Source organism: Marmota marmota, unplaced genomic scaffold, assembly GCF_001458135.2.
Source record: "Marmota marmota marmota unplaced genomic scaffold, marMar, whole genome shotgun sequence".
Classification (NCBI taxonomy): domain Eukaryota; kingdom Metazoa; phylum Chordata; class Mammalia; order Rodentia; family Sciuridae; genus Marmota; species Marmota marmota.
The window spans coordinates 41,115,200-41,130,300 of record NW_025999932.1 but is presented as its reverse complement, the minus strand read 5'-3'; the positions used below and the strand labels follow the sequence as shown (position 1 = coordinate 41,130,300).

The window sequence follows — 15,101 nt, the reverse complement described above, 5'->3', positions numbered from 1 at the left end:
GTCTAGTATGAGATAATTGTATTTATGTGGGCTTGTCTATATATCTTCTATTCTGTACCATCAGTCTACATGTCTATTCTGGTGCCAATACCATACTGTTTTGCTACTATAGCTTTGTAGTATACTTTAAGGTCTGGTATTGTGATGCCTCCTGTTTCATTCTTCTTGATAAGGATTGCTTTGGCTATTCTGGGTCTCTTATTTTTTCCAAATGAATTTCATGATTGCTTTTCTATTTCTGTAAGAAATGACAATGGGATTTTAATTGGAATTGCATTGAATCTGTATAGGAATTGAATCAGAGACCCTGTGCCTAATAGAGGTAAAAAGTAGGCCCAAATCTTCATGACATCAGATTAGGCCCCAACTTCCTTAACAAGACTCCTAAAGTACAAGAAATAAAATCAAGAATTAATAAATGTGATGGACTCAACCAAAAAGTTTCTTTTCAGCAAAAGAATCAATGAGATGAAGAGAGAGCCTACATTTTGGGAGCAAATTTTTGCCACACGCACATCAGATAGAGAACTAATCTCCAGGATATATAAAGAACTAAAAAAAACTTAACACCAAAACAAACAACCCAATCAATAAATGGGCTAAGGAGCTGAACAGACACTTTTCAGAAGAAGATATGCATTCAATCAACATGTATATGAAAAATGTTCAACATCAAACCTACTCTAAGATTTCATCTCACACCAGTCAGAATGGCAGTTATCAAGAATACAGACAACAGGGCTGAAGTTGTGGCACAGTGGTAGAGCACTTGCCTAGCATGTGAGGCACTGGGTTCGATTCTCAGTACCACATAAAAATAAATAAAGGTCCACCAACAACTAATAAAATATTTTAAAATAAAAGAATACAGAAACAATAAATGTTTGTGAGGATGTGGGGGGAAAGGCACACTCATTTATTGCTGGTGGGACTGTAAATTGGTGCAACCGTTCTGGAAAGCAGTATGGAGATTCCTTAAAAAATGTAATAGAACCACCATTTGACTCAACTATCCCACTCCTCAGCCTATACCCAAAGGATTTAAAATCAGCATACTATAGTAATGCAGCCACATCAATGTTTATAGCTGCTCAATTCACAATAGCTACCCTGTGGAACCAACCTAGATGCCCTTCAATAGATGAATGAATAAAGAAACTGTGGTATATATACACAATGGAATATTACTCAGCAATAAAAGAGAATAAAATTATGGCATTTGCAAGGAAATGGATGGAGTTAGAGAATATCATGCTAAGTGAAGTAAGCCAATTCCAAAAAATCAAAGGCTGAATGTTCTCTCTGATGAGTGGATGCTGATCCATAATGGGGTGGACGTGGGAAAAATGGAGGAACTTCAATGGGGCAAAGGGGAGGGAGCATGGGGGTAGGAAAAATGGTGGAATAAGATAGACATCATTACCCTAGGTATGACTGCACATATCGTGCGACGCTACATTGTGTACAACCATAGAAATGTAAAGTTGTGCTGCATTTGTGTACAATGAATCAAAATGCATTCTGCTGTCACATATACCTAATTAAATAAAATTTTTAAAGTAAAATTCTCCATGAAAATTTTTAAAAAAATTAAAAAAGAATAATTAGTGAAGAACAAAAGACAAAGTTGGAAAGAGTTTCAAAAGATGGAGCCTGTCCACACAGGAGCTGGAGCTAGACAATTAGAAAATGGCTCCTGTGGTTATTTAAGGGGTACATCAAAGGCAGGGATAAGGTTTCAGGGGTGGAGTCTTGCTTTGTGATGTCTTGCAGTCAGCAGGTTGATTGGCATCTTGGTAGGCCACACCCATCTCAGAAGGACTGTGTGCTACAGCAGGTCACCCCATCTCTGGTGCTGTGTGGGACCTGGGGCAGAGCTTGAATAGGGCTCACAATGTGTCTGGGCAGTCAGCCAGAGGAAATGTCCACTGGAAGTTCCCAGACACCAGATTCTCCTATTCACTAGGCTGCGATGCCAATGTAGTCCACTTGCCTAACATGAATGAATGATAGCCCACGATTGGCTCTCAACACAGTGGGGTCACTCTGCTAGCAAACATATTTGCAGGAAGGGGACTTGGGAGTATTCTTCTTAATAACATTCTAAATTTCTTTAAGAAATGGCACCAGAGCCAACGATACCAACATAACTATAAGTCCCAGCTACTTGGGAAATTGAGGTAGGAGGATCATTTGAACCTGGGAGTTTGAGGCTGCCTGGGACATATAATAAGACCTCCATCTCAGAAGGAAAAAAAAGAAAAAGAAAAGAAAAAGAGGAAAAATAAGTGGAACTAAAGTGACAAAGTTAGAGGGGGAGATGTAAGAATTATGAAATAAGGCACTGCTAAGACACACAGGCCCTTGGGGATAAATCGGGTTCTGATAACCTATTGGAAGATCAGAAGAACTGAACTGGCACATTCTCCAGGGCCAGGAACACAGGGGGAAAGACTTTTCTGCCACATGAGAAGGCCATAGATATGTGTCACTCTCTATTAAGCTGTGAACAACTCCTGCCAAGTTAGAATTTGGAATTAGCATTCGCTCCCTTTATTTAGTACAATGCTCGACCCACCAAGAGATGTTTGATAAACATTTGCCAAATGAATGCACTGAAAAATAACCAAGTTGAGAGCTAAGATGGAAATGGACCAGAAGGGCAGAACAATGACGTTCTGAAGGAAGGAATGGCTGAGTTCATCATGCACATGTGGGAGGAGAAGAAAGATCCAAAATGAAGTCGTGATTTTATTTGTTTCTATCTGGTGGGTGGATACAGGGAAGCATTGACCATTTTCATTCAGGCAAAAGTAGCCTAACTGCACTCAGGAAACTAAAGTTAAAGATGTGGCCCTAGGGGCTGGAGGTCTGGAGTTAGCAGTGAGTGGTGGAGGTGTCTGTTCTGGGAACTGGAAAAGGAGCCAGAGGAGAGCGGTGGAAGGTGTTAGGTTGAGGACTTCCACTAGCAGGAAACAGAAGCCGAGAACTCAATGGCTGCTGTTGTGGGTAATGATGATGTTGTCTTTAATTAGACATACAGCAGCCTGGGCCCCGAGGAAACAGAGTGGAAACCTCCTGCACTCCCCTCTGGAAGGTCTCCTGGGATCTCTCTCTCTCTCTCTCTCTCTCTCTCTCTCTCTCTCTCTCTCTCACACACACACACACACACACACACACACACTCGCTTCATTCCAACCTGCAAAGCTTGGCACAGGAGTGATGGTCACACCCTCTTCAGCCCCAGAGCACTGCAGATGGGTTTCTGGGAAGAGCAAATCTTTTCCTCCCTCAGCTCAGCTTGAAGAACTGACCCGCTGTGTTTCCGAGGAGAGAGAGTTTAGGAGTCTCAGGCAGATTAAAACGTTTAGATGCAGTTGAGTTCTTAGCCCTTGTAGAATGCTCATTATTCTCTTTGTTGGAGGAAACTGAGGCCCTCTGGGGGGAGATGAGCCCTTCCAGCTGCCGGCCCTTCAGTGTCTGAGTTAAGAATTAGTCAACACACAGAGCAGGGCTGGGCAGCACACTGGGACAGGCCAGAGCTCTGCAGACTGTGCGCAGAAGGCCAGGCAGGGCGCACTGGCCCTGATCTTGCTTCAGGCCAGGTCCAGGGCCTACACAAAATCCCTCCCTCTCTCCTTTCTGCTCCCTTCCCAGCCCTGTATCTATTACTAGCTCCTCAGAGATTTCTCCTTCCGTGTCTGTCCTGAACTTCTACTTTTCCCCTGCCCCAATTGCCCGCTCCTCTTCCCAGCTTCTCCCCCCAGCGTCATGGTGGCCCCTGTGTTCAGCTGCATAAAGGAACTCCCTTCCCAGGCCCTCCCCCATGGGAACTTACTAGGATTTCTTCATCCTACTAATGATGTCTGGCCAATCATGCTGCCACCTGTAGTATCAGCTCCGAGGCAGGCTGAGGAGGGGGGATCACTTGAGCTAGGAGGTCAGTGCCAGACTGGGCAGCAACATAGTAACATATCTTAAGGGGGAAAAAAAAGGATGTATTTCTGTCTTAGTTCATTGTACTTCTATACAAAATACTCGAAACTGGATAGTTTACAAATAATAGGAATTTATTTCTCACCCTTTTGGAGGCCAAAAGTCCAAGATGCCAGTGGGTCAGAGCCTGGCTGCTTTCCTTTCCTTAACGATGCATCCTGTTGCAGAAGGTCAAGAAGGGTCTAAACCAGTTCCCTTCAGCACTCTGCCCTCATGGCAGTCACTTCCCAGAAGGCCACACCTCCTAATACCACCACAACAGGGTTATGTTTCAACATGAATTTTGGAGGGTAGGAATGCCCATTGTAGGAAACTCCAACAGTATAGACAGGTGTAATAAAGGCAGAACAAAAGTCACCAGAAGTAAGTCTCTTTGGAGACCTCTGGTCTCTGAGTTTCATTCTGGGCTCTGCATCTTGCTATACCTGTGTAACCTCAAAGCTGTTACCTCCCCTCCCTATACCTGAGCTTCCTGTCTACATATTAGTGACAATTGCATCTAGTAGCGTTGTCTGAGGATGGATGCCTCAAATAGGACAGAACAAATGACAGGCATGGGTCTCAATGAAGAGGTAGCTGTGATTATGGTTAGATGTTCAGTGCTTGGAGCTGCTTTCATTACTATCGCCCATTGCTGTCTCTCTACCAGCACCAGGAAGTTCTCTCCCTACAGGGTGCCTTCCAGCAACCAGGTTGCTGCCCACTTGTTACAAAAGACTTCAGTGCAGCTGCTGCTCATGATGCCTCAGGATTTGTTTGAACAAGCTCCCAGTCAAAGCTAAACATGTAGGATTTTTATCCCAGAGTGCTGGTGGCTTCCCTGAGGACAGTTTGGTCCTGGGGATCCTCTACCCTGCTCATCCTCCCTAACCACTGTACTTCACTGCCAGTCCCTCAGCCACCCTTTCTGGTTCACCCACCCCCCTCCCTGGCCTTTTCCCTGGCCCCTAGGCTTTCAGTCTTCCCTCACGACTTCCCTGAATCCCTTCCTGCTTCACTTCTCAAAGAAGCAGATGCCAAAAGTGAGAGACCAGATAGATTTCTCACTAGCAGTTTATTTTGCTAACTAGCACTTTCAATTATAAAAGTACATTTTGCAGTGTGTATTATGCATATGTTTAATACAAACAGACTCATAATATATATGCTCTTTCGCAAGTTGCCTTTTTTATTTACTATATGGTAGACATCTTTCTGTAGCAGTTCATGTAGCTCAGCCTCATTCTTTTTAACAGCCATTGAATGGTGTATGAATAAATAAATCACATATTATAATCTATTTAAATATTCCCCTACAAACATGCATTCAAGGTGTTTCCAGACTTAGATTTTGTTTTATTCTGCTTTGCTCTATAAACAGTGCTGCAGTGAACATCTTGTCCATAGATCCCTGGGCTCTTGTGTGACTTTCAACCCTTTTAGAAGGCACTGTCCTTAAACAAGGGACCAGTGTCTCTATGAGCATCAGGCAGTCGCAACATGGTGTGCTCAGACCTGAGTACTATCCTGGTTCTACCTCAGGACCTAGAGTTAACAGTTTGCAGATCTGCTGCAAAAAAACACATGAGGAGTTGTCCTTCTATAAACCCTGCGGATTACTAGCCCTCCAGCCCTGTTTGCCCCACTTTCATGTCTAGTATTCATACAGTGAACTTTCTCTGCCTTTAAAGAAATTTTACTGGGGCTGGAGCTGTAGTTCAGTGGTATACAGCCTGCTTCACACATGTGAGGGACTGGGTTTGATCCTCAGCTCCACATAAAAATAAATTTAAAAATAAAGATATTGTGTCCATCTACAACTTAAAAAAAAGAAATTTTACTGATAGCTCAATAGTTCTCCTACCTATTCAAGGTAAGACTTTTACTTTTTAAATAAATTTTTTCCTTTCTCAGGGTTTAATGTCTTCTTGTTCCTGGCTACCAGTTCAGACTTTTTCCTCTTTCAGCATTTTGCTCCAGACCCAACTTCTACATGAAGTTATTTCAGCCCACTCAACTATGAATATTTCACTCTCTTAAAGAAAATTAAACCTAGATATAGATACAAATATTGGCATCAGAGCATCATGTGTGGGGCTCAAAGATCAAGTAGCATTGACTCTACTGTTCCTGCCTCCCCTTCCCAGACTCTTTATCCAAACTCTGACTTTGTTCTATGGCCTTTTGTTTTCCTGGAGTTTAAAATGCTCTTTCTTTTCTTCCCCTCTACCTATTTATTATTCCATCGAGTTTTATCAATTCTCTGTAATGCTAATAACTCCATAGAGGCCCCTTTCCCAGTTGGAATCCTCAGTCATATTTCTCCAAATTGCATTATACATCTCTTCCTAGGAGTTATTTTTATCACTCTCTTAATTCTCCTTTTTCATTTTTTCCTTATTTTTGAGGCTTACATCCTTAAGTAACTTCCTAAGAAAGGACATTTGGGAAGTAAGTATTCTAAGTCTTAAATGTCTAAAGAGGTCTTTATTCTCCCTCATGCTTCATTGCTCAGAAACACTAAGACAATAGGAAAGACAGTAGAATAAATAGGACATAATTTTCCTATGTTCATATATAATACACAACCAGTGAAACTCCACATCATGTACAACCACAAGAACGGGAAGTTATACTCCATGTATGATATGTCAAAATCCATTCTACTGTCATGTATAACTAAAAAGAACAAATAAAAAAATTTAAAAGAAAAAGAAAAGAAACAGTGAGCCATTTTGACTTAGCATCTTTTGTTGCTGGAGAAATCTGCATCTTTCCCGTGGAGGTGAACTATTGAGAAGCAGTGTGTGTAACCGTTTAGAGTGCAGGCTACAGAACTTAGCTTGCCTGTTTGCTGGCCTTGTGATCTTAGTTTTCCTTGTCTGTGAAATAGGAATCTTAGTAACACTGCCTACTCGTCAGGCTACTGTAGGGATTAAATGATTTAATAGAGGAATGGTTCTTAGAGGAATTCATGGAATTGATATTAATGTTTTTCTTTTTTTTTGACTTTTCTATTTTTCCTTATCTGTAATACATTCGGATATTTCACTAAATGTAAAATATCTAATATGTCCTAATATGAGTCTTTTAACATTTACTGGGCTTAACACACAACACCACATTTAGTCTGAAAACCTACTTCATTTCAGGGAAATTTTTTTATATTTCTTTAGTAATTTCCTCTTCTCCATATTCATTCATCTCCTCCCACTCCCCTCTCTCTGCTGGGGATTGAACCCAGGGCCTCCACATATCAGGCAAGCACTCTGCACTGAGCTACATCTCCAACTCTCCTTTGCCTTTTTAAAAATTTTGTTCTGAGCTTTCATTTTTATCTTTCAATCCTTTCCATTAAGAAATTTTCTCATTAAAATGTTTTCATTTCCAAGAGCTCTTGTTCTTTTCTGATGCTCTATCTTTGTGGACTTATCTGAAAATACTAATGAGAGGCTGTTTTACCCTTCTGTCCCCTCCCCCAGGGGGGGTGAACAAGAGGAGAAGAGGGGTGAGGGCCTTTTTATACAATAGCATCAAACTACACCTGAAAACAAGGTGAAGAATTCAGCATACAACATGAGCACTAGCCCAGCCATCTTCCCATTCATAACAATGTTCTTGAGTGATCAATGCTGCTTCTCCACCATGTTTTCCTGCAACAGAACCTCCTCGCAGTGAAACCATTCTGGTCTGAATTCCACTATCTTTTGAACTGCGACTGGCCCTGGAGTTCTGTAGGAGACAAACGTGGGCTCCCTCTGGTGGCATTCTAACGAACTACATCACTCAAACCGCCAGCACTGTTTCAAATAGGCTCCCCATATATGAGTTAATTGAATGAAGTCCCTTTTGTATACAAACAGGATACATGCAAGAGCTTCCCAAAAGTGTGATTTTCAAAAAGAAAAATTACTAAAAAATTTTTAATCAATTGCATATGTTTTCTTCATTTCTTACATTTATTTATATCTTAGTAAAGTGCAACTAATGGGTTCTGGTTGGCTGTACCAATTTTAATAAAATAATATGGTCTCATTACCCAGTTTAATATTCATGGGAAACCTTTGAGAAACGGTTTATCAAAGTTTGCTAAATTTTGCTGGAGAGCAGGAATACCAATGATTGACTTGTCTCTTCTGTTTTCATATTTGCTGGCTTCAGAAGTCCCGGGGACATGATTTCAGGTAGTAACTCTGAATATATCTTCCCTCATAATTAGTGTCCCCACTGTTTGATCATTTTCCCTGCCTTTTGCTTTTCTTTGGAGCAGAAAAGAGCAGAGTAGTCACAAGATCCTAAAGAGTGATTGCCGATGTATATAAGAAGGACTTGGTAATAACAAAGGCAGTTAGGCAGATGTGCTTTGCAAAGTACTTAACTCTCTACTGAAAGAATCAATTCATGATAAGCCATGAGAATGGCGTTAGCCATCTTAGAATGCCTACACAACAAATAACAGATTGAACTTAAGAGTCCCCAAAGCTCTATTTCCATTCCCAAGGGAATGTTTGGTATCTTCCTGCAAAGACAAATTTGGAAGCCTGACGACATCCCCTGCCGCTTAGCCATCAAGCATTTCAGTAATGAGATGCAGCAGCATCTATTTACTTTGTACCCACCTGCCTTTTATTGTGAGTTTTCACCTTAACGGTTTTTATTAACACTCTGACTTAGGTTGCTAAGCAACGAGCCGGGTCTGGGCTCCTCCCCAGACTACACTAGCGTCTGCCTGGTTGTCCCTGTTGTCCAGGAAACTCGACTGTTCCAAGAAGATGCCCCTCACGGTGGACGGTTGTTTTCTCTTGGCCTTTTTCTTTCTTTCCTTGAACCGCTGCCAATACAGACATACTGTCTCTTCGATCCATCTCAGAGCCACGCTTAGCAGCAGGCGCCTGCTCCAGGCGACATCTCCCATCTGCGAACTCGCGGGGAGAGACGGGAGGCAGGGACGCTCTGCAAACCACAAATCGTATTTTGGAAGTTTGTTTGTATTTTCTCCGACTAAAGCGAACAGCTGTTTGGCTTATAAAATAGCTGCAATTGCAATAGCCCACACTCTGTCATCAGGAAATGCCACTTCTTGTCACTTCTTGTCATAGTTTCCGGAAAAGAGGATGGTGGAGGAGGTGGAGGAGGTGGAGGAGGAGGAGGAGGAGGAGGAGGAGGAGGAGGAGGAGGAGGGGGAGGAGATGGATAATGCCAATGAGTTGCTTTTTTTTTTTTTCAAATTTGGACACGTTCCAGTACACTCTGCTAGGAAAGGCAACGCAGGAGAGGCCAGAAAGGCCGGGATGCGCCACTTGCGGGGAAAGCTACCAAGCGCGCAGCGGCCCCAGGACCGGCAGGGGGCGGAGAAGGGCGGGGCGCGAGCGTCCCTGTCTCCGGATGCTCGGTCTTTGGGTCGTGCAACCAGAGCCCAGCCCCGCGGAGGTGTCGCGGGTGCTAGGTCCCGCGTGGAGGAGGCGACCCTGCACCAAGGACTGGAGGAGATTCTAAGGCTCTTCTGAGAGGCGAGGAGCATCAGATAAAAATCTGCCCTCCATCCCTAGGTCTGTGGGTGAGCCTCTCAACAATGGTTTTTGAATTTCCTCTGGAGTGATCCACAGGGGGATCCAAGTCCCAAGTCACTTCCAAAAGTCTGTGTGTGTTCATTGAGTGTTTTCCAGAAGATTTAACACTACATCAAAAAAGCAGACGGACAAACACCGTTAAAGCATCACTAGAATGGGGTTCTTTCCAGACAAACGTCTTGAATTGTGTCTGTCCTAGTGGCAAGCAACCGTGGGCCAGGCAAATGGCCCTTGGGGCCTTTTATCATTCAAAAGTTGAGGAGTAGAACATCTGCTCTGCAGAAGTGTGGGTTTGTGGATTTGAGACCTTTTTCCTGGCACGTCCCTTTTTCAGAGAAAGAAAGTTTTGCCTAATGACATTTTTTTGTTAGACTTTAAGCTCAAATTCTCCTCTTTTTGTTTGTTTGGTTTGGTTTGGTTTGGTTTGGTACTGGGCATTGAACCCAGAGGTGCTTTACCATGTACCACATCCCCAGCCCTTTTTAAATTTCCTATTTGTGACAGGGTCTCACCAAGTTGCTTAGGGCCTCTAAGTTGCTGAGGCTGGCCAGGAACTTGTGATCCTCCTGCCTTAGCCTCCAGAGTTGTTGGGATTACAGGTGTGCACTCTGGCACCTGGCCTCTTCTAACTTTTTGCTTTGTTCTTTTTTCAGCAAATATTTATGAAGTGTCCACAATGAACTAAATGTGCCCACCAATGTATCTTAAGCACTAAAATTAAAGCAAAGTCCTTTGTCTCTGCTTTCAGGAAACTTGCATTCTCATGGGTGCAAGGAGAGGGCTTACAAGAAGGAGTGTGTAACATATCAGGAGAGGACATGTCTGGAAGAGTAAGGGAAGACATGTCCGTCTTTGGGAAGTTTGGTTGATTAGCAAAGGCCTTTCTGATGAGAAGAGACCTTAAAAGCAAAGAGTGGGGGGCTGGAGGTGTAGCTCAGTGGTAGAGTGCCTAGCATGTTTGATGCCCTGGTTTCCATCCTCCAAAAGAACTGAGAGTCTAAGCCATAAAGAAATCCAGGGACAGAGCAAGTGTAACGCCAGGCCTTGGGAGAAATGCTGAAGGGCCACTGTGGGTGAAAGAGCCAGTACAGCTAGAGCTGATTGAGGGAGAGGAACATGCAGGAGATGTGCTAAAGAAAAAAAAAATTAATATCACTTTAACTAAGACAGGCTTTAGTCAGCAAGACTGTTGCTGGGCAAGGTTGAATCTTAGTGATAGAGTGCTTCTCTAGAATTCTGGGTTCAATCCCCAGGACCAGGTTAAAAACAAACAAATAAACAAAAAGAGCCAGGAATGATGGTGCATGCCTATAATCCCAGCGGCTTAGGAGGCTGAGGCAGAAAGATCACGAGTTCAAAGCCAGCCTCAGCAAAGTAACTCAGTGAGACCCTGTCTCTAAATAAAATACAAAATAGGGCTGGGGATGTGACTCAGTGGACAAGTGTCCCTGAATTCAATCTCCGGTACCTCTCCCTCAAAAAAAAAAAAAAAGAAAGAAAAGAAAAAAACCCATTGTCATGAGGAGGAACTACTTCAATGGGTGTTGCAACAGGGAAGAGAGATTGGGCTCAGCTCCAAATACAACAAGGGAAAGTAGGAATGTATAGCCAAGGAAAAGGGTAGGGGTTGGTGGATTGAAATTGACTAAGAGGAAACATCAAGGGTATGTTAGTCAGCTTCCTGTCATTGTGAGAGAAAGTACCTGAAATAACCAACTTGTAGAGAAGAAAGATTTATTTTGGCTCACTGCTTTGGAAGCTATAGTCCATGATGGAGGTCCATGGCTTTTGAACCTGTGTCAGGGCAGCACATTATGGTAAGAACATGCAATGAAAGGTGCTCACCTCATGGTAACCAGGAAGCAAGCAAAGAGAGAGGAAGAGAGGGACCAGTGTCCCAGCAGCCCCTCAAGGGCATGCCCCCAGGGACCTCACTTCCTCCCACCAAGCCCTACCTCCTAGAGTTTGCATCACCTCCCAGTAGCACCGTGGTCTGGGGACCAAGTTTTTAACACATGGGCCTTTGGGAGACACTTACCCAAACCAGTGCAAAGAGTAAAGGGGGATTCTGACTCAACAGACCTCCTAGGATTCTTCCTGAAGACAGGGGGCTGATCAGACATCACTTGGGGATGATGGGGAATAAAGAACCTGATCAGATATTGAAGGTAGCTAGATAAAGAAGAAGTGTCTGGGGGTGGGGGTGGGGGTTCTGGCTAAACTGACAGGCTTTTTGCTAAAATTGGGCTATGCAGGCCTGGCAAGAACAGACACTGAAAGCTGAGGTCTATTTGGGAAGAAAATTCCGAGGATCCAGACTACAGTTTGGTGGAGAGAGTCTATCAGATGCATCAGGGAGGAGGAGGGTACCAGACCACATTGGGTCTGGTAGGACATGGTAACGTTGTGGGATTCTGTTCTCAGTGACATGGGAAGCTGTTGGAAGATGTGAGTAGAGGAGTACATGATGAAACTTAAGTTTTTAAAAGCTCACTCTGGTGTTAAGTTTTCTGAGTTCTTTATATATCCTAGAGATTACTGCTCTATCTGATGTGCATGTGGCAAAATTTTTCTCCCATTCTGTAGGCTCTCTCTTCACATTAGTGATGGTTTCCTTTGTTGAGAAGAAACTTTTTAGTTTGAATCCATCCCATTTACTGATTCTTGATTTGATTTCTTGTGTCTTTGGAATTGTGTTAAGGAACTCAGGTCCTAAGCTGACATAATGAAGATTTGGGCCTACTTTTTCTTCTATTAGGAGCAGGGTCTCTGGTCTAATTCCTGGGTCCTTGATCCACTTCAAATGAGTTTTGGGCAGGGTGACAGATAGGGGATGCCCTTCAACAGATGAATAGATAAAGAAAATGTGGTCTGTATACACAATTGAATGTTACCCTTAAATAAGAATGAAATTATGGCATTTGAGATAAATGGATGCAGTTGGATAATATCATGCTAAGTGAAGTAAGCCAATCCCCCCAAACCAAAGGCCAAATGTTTTCTCTGATATGTAGCTGCTTATTCATAATGTCAGGGTGCTAGGGAGGGGAGGGGAAGTGAGTGTGGGAAGGATAGTGGAACGAGACGGACATTATTACCGTATGTACGTGTATAATTGCATGAATGGTGTGACTCTGCGTCATGTACAACAAGAGAAAAGAGAAGTTGTGCTCCATTTCTGGACAATGAGTTGAAAAGTATTCTGATGTCATGTATAACTAATTAGAGAGAAAAAAAAGCTCATTCTGCCTGCAGAGCTGAGAATGAACTGTCAGAGCACAGACTGAATTAATTGGGAATCTCTTAGATAGTCCAGGTGAAAGGTGATAGTGGCTTAGGCCTGAGTATTGGCAGTGAAGGTAGTGAGAAGTGGCCATTGTCTGAATACATTTGAAGATTCATCCAGCTTTTTGTTTTTTGTTTAGAGACAGGGCCTCACTGAATTGCTTAGGGCCTCACTAAGTTGCTGAGGCTGGCTTTGAACTCCAAATCCTCCTGCCTCAGCCTCTCAAGCCACTGGGATTACAGGCGAATACCACCTTGTCCGGCTAGGTCCAGGTTTTATAGGGCTCAAAGCTGACAAAATCTGGAAAGCCCAATTTGAAGAAATGAATATCAAACTGATCCACAGAATGAGAGTGACCATTGCAAGGAAATCTTAACCTGGGGTCCATGGACTCCCCTTCCCACCTTCTATGGGTAAAATTCAGGAATGCACTTGAGTAGACAAAAAAATGCATGTTAATTTTCATCAGCCTCTAACAGAAATCTAGCACTGTCTTCAGTTATAAATGTAAACAGTACACAGCTGTGACAGCACTACCTATGACTCTGTCACTAATAGACATCACATATGACAGCACAGTGGTGCAGAAAGCTTGGGTTATCACTAATGCCCATCATCTCTATAACATTTCGGTGGTTATAGGGCCTGCCATAAATCTTCCTATTTAGTGCACTAAGAAGCAAATTTACTAGAATATCATAAATTTGTTACTTTAATATTGTAATAACTGCCAGTGTAATTGGTGTCTTTTGTAATCATATGTATTATATTTTATACATTTTAAAACATCCTTGTGAGAAGAGGTACATAGACTTCATCAGACTGCCACCTGCCACACACACACACACTTAAACCCTTGATTTACTGGGAGAAAACAAATCACACAAAAAGTTCAAATTTTGAAAAACTGACAGATATCCAGAAAGACAACATAATATTTTTATGAATGGTCTACCACATCTCAATATTTTTCCCTACTTTTTAAAGTGCAAACTGCTTAGCCACCTCTTCATTCTACAGATATTTACAAAAACATATGTGCCATGCAAGAGGGGTTCCAACTTCTCTCAAAAACTCAAAAAGATCTGGCAGTGCTGGGCCCTCTTCCCAGTATTCATACAAAATGACTTTGGAGCACAATTTTATATGGAATTTTACTCACATGAGGAGTGGATGACTTTTCTGTATAATAGATTCTGCCTCCATCTGTTTTATTTTGTACTTTGTTTCCTGTCCAGTTTACTTCCTATACTGGATCTTGGAAGTTTATATCATGAAGGGAACTCTGACATGACCCCTGTACTAGGGGTGGCACCCAGGGGTGCTCTACCACTGATCTACACCCCCAGCCCTTTTTTATTTTATTTTGAAACAGGGTCTCACCAAGTTGCCCAGAATGACCTGGCATTTATGATCCTCCTGCCTCAATCTCTCCAGTTGCTGGGATTACAGACATGCCACTGCTGCCCAACTTGACCTCTGACCTTTTAAGTCACTTCTGAGTGATTTGTCATAGTGGGTGGTAGGAGAATTTCAGAAAATCATTCCTGTGTCTGCATAGCTGGTCATAATTTTACCAAGCATGTGGATGACTGCAGATCCTGTGCACAGAGCCCACTCAACACCAACTAACTGTACTCATCTCACCTTCCCTTCCCTTGGATTCCAGAAATGCCTGTAGCCACTTCAGTGCCACCCAGTCACAGAGGGAGAGTGACAGAGAGGAAATCAAGGTAAACAGATATAATATCTTTCATTTGTAAATTTCACATGAACGTTTGGTCTTGGAAGGGCCCAGGCAGGATCACTAGCTTTTCCCTTTCAGGGCTACAATCCTCTGCAGCTAGGTTAGGAGTGACCCAGGGCAGATGTTCATTGTGACCTTTCACATCCCAGCCTGCTTTTATTGCATGATGTGACCCATTAGCACCAGTAGCCACCGGAGTTTGTAGCCCCTGTGACCTGTTTCTCTGGCCCCCCAAAAACTTTAACAGTACCTCTAAGTGAAGGCTGTTCAGCCCTCACTGAGATTGGAGTAGATAGAATAGCTGTAGTTAAACATGTTTGTCTTAAGTTGGGGAAAAATCTAGAACATTTGTTAAAGTTTAACACAGCAAGGGGCTGAATATATAAAAGAGCAGTTTAACCAAAGTTCTGATGTATGCGTCCAGGGTACGGTGGTGTGTCCTGACTGAGGAGGATGAGGGAGCCCTTCTAGGTGGCAATTTCTCTGGATCTTGAACAGTGAATAGCTTTGGGGCGGTGGGGGA

The 15,101-nt window shown here is 42.9% G+C and overlaps 2 long non-coding RNA genes across 4 annotated transcripts in view; one reads left to right on the top strand and one right to left on the bottom strand.

Moving 5' to 3' along the window:
- Positions 1-2,738: 2,738 nt before the first annotated feature.
- The window catches only part of LOC125616159, a 33,017-nt gene continuing 20,654 nt past the window's right edge, over positions 2,739-15,101 (bottom strand). Inside the window, exons 3-4 of the long non-coding RNA XR_007346804.1 lie at positions 4,082-9,064; positions 2,739-3,976 (exon numbers count right to left, since the gene is read on the bottom strand). This is a non-coding gene — a long non-coding RNA (uncharacterized LOC125616159). The remainder of the gene's footprint in view (positions 3,977-4,081; positions 9,065-15,101) is intronic.
- Positions 14,982-15,101, top strand: part of LOC107141056 — a 3,007-nt gene continuing 2,887 nt past the window's right edge. The window contains exon 1 of one of the 3 annotated variants that reach the window (XR_007346803.1): positions 14,982-15,075. This is a non-coding gene — a long non-coding RNA (uncharacterized LOC107141056). The remainder of the gene's footprint in view (positions 15,076-15,101) is intronic. The other 2 variants (XR_007346800.1, XR_007346802.1) reach the window with 2 other exon arrangements.